Here is a 1919-nt window from a genome sequence, read left to right on the forward strand (position 1 = left end):
AGAAGTCCTATGAAAAATACTTTTATCCAGCCTGCCCGGTTTATCCTGTGGAAAGCTACAGACACCGAAACCCAAGCCACAACTCCGGATATTCAAAATCTAAGCCCCGTGACAATTACAATGCACATCCATAATATACACAGTTTAAATATTAAATACTAGTCGAGGTATGGAGACCAAAACTTATCATGGTGGGCTGTGTTCTGATTCTTGATTATGGCAGTTGAGTTTAGAGCCTTGCTTGGATGCAAATTACCAGTGCTATTTGGAAAAATCTGCTAACATGTCCCTAATCTGTTATATTCAGAGAACCTGCTACCTGTCAGCATTTCTTCACTGTGCAAATTTCCTGTGCTATTTTGTAGAGATGTGCAGCGGGCATTTTTCGGGTTTTGTGTTTCGGTTTTGGACTCGGTTCCACGGTCATGTTTTGGATTCGGACGCATTTTGGCAAAACCTCCCTTTCAAATATTTGTCGGATTCTGGTGCGTTTTGGATTTGGGTTTTTTTTTTCTTTCAAAAAACACTCAAAAACAGCTTAAATCATATAATTTGGGGGTAATTTTGATCCTATAGTATTATTAACCTCAATAACCATAATTTCCACTCATTTCCAGTCTATTCTGAACACCTCACACCTCACAATATTATTTTTAGTCCTAAAATTTGCACCGAGGTCGCTGGATGACTAAGCTTAGCGACCCAAGTGGGCGGCACAAACACCTGGCCCCTCTAGGAGTGGCACTGCAGCGTCAGACAGGAAGGCACTTAAAAAAATAGTCCCCAAACAGCACATGATGCAAAGATAAATAAATAAAAAAGAGGCGCAAGATGGTATTGTCCTTGGGCCCTCCCACCCACCCTTATGTTGTATAAACAGGACATGCACACTTTAACAAACCCATCATTTCAGCGACAGGGTCTGCCACACGACTGTGGCTGAAATGATTGGTTGGTTTGGGCCCCCACCAAAAAAGAAGCAATCAATCTCTCCTTGCACAAACTGGCTCTACAGAGGCAAGATGTCCACCTCTTCCTCATCGTCCGATTCCTCACCCCTTTCACTGTGTACATCCCCCTCCTCACAGAGTATTAATTCGTCCCCACAGGAATCCACCATCACAGGTCCCTGTGTACTTTCTGGAGGCAATTGCTGGTAAATGTCTCTACGGAGGAATTTATTATAATTCATTTTTATGAACATCATCTTCTCTACATTTTCTGGAAGTAACCTCCTACGCCGATCACTGACAAGGTTACCGGCTGTACTAAACACTCTTTCGGAGCACACAGTGAAAGGGGGGAAACTTAGGTAAAATAAAGCCAATTTGTGCAAGGGCCTCCAAATTGCCTCTTTTTCCTACCAGTATATATAAGGACTGTCTGACATGCCTACAGTGATGCTGCCACTCATATAATCCTCCACCATTCTTTCAATGGTGACAGAATCATATGCAGTGACAGTAGACGACATGTCAGTAAATGTTGGCAGGTCCTTCTGTCTGGACCAGATGTCAGCACTTGCTCCTGACTGCCCTGCATCACCGCCAGCGGGTGGTTTTGGAAATGTTATCCTTTTCCTGGCAGCTCCGGTGGCGTGAGAAAATGAAGGAGGAGCTGTTGGCGGGTCATGTTCCGCTTGACTTGAAAAGTGTCTCACCAGCAGGTCGTTGAACATCTGCAGACTTGTGTCTGCTGGAAAGAGAGATACAACGTAGACTTTAAACCTAGGATCGAGCATGGTGGCCAAAATGTAGTGCTCTGATTTCAACAGATTGACCACCCGTAAATCCTGGTTAAGCAAATGAAGGGCTCCATCCACAAGTCCCACATGCCTAGCAGAATCGCTCCGTTTTAGCTCCTCCTTAAATCTCTCCAGCTGCTTCTGCAAAAGCCTGATGAGGGGAATGACCTGACTT

Source organism: Pseudophryne corroboree, chromosome 2 (genome assembly GCF_028390025.1).
Source record: "Pseudophryne corroboree isolate aPseCor3 chromosome 2, aPseCor3.hap2, whole genome shotgun sequence".
Taxonomy (NCBI): domain Eukaryota; kingdom Metazoa; phylum Chordata; class Amphibia; order Anura; family Myobatrachidae; genus Pseudophryne; species Pseudophryne corroboree.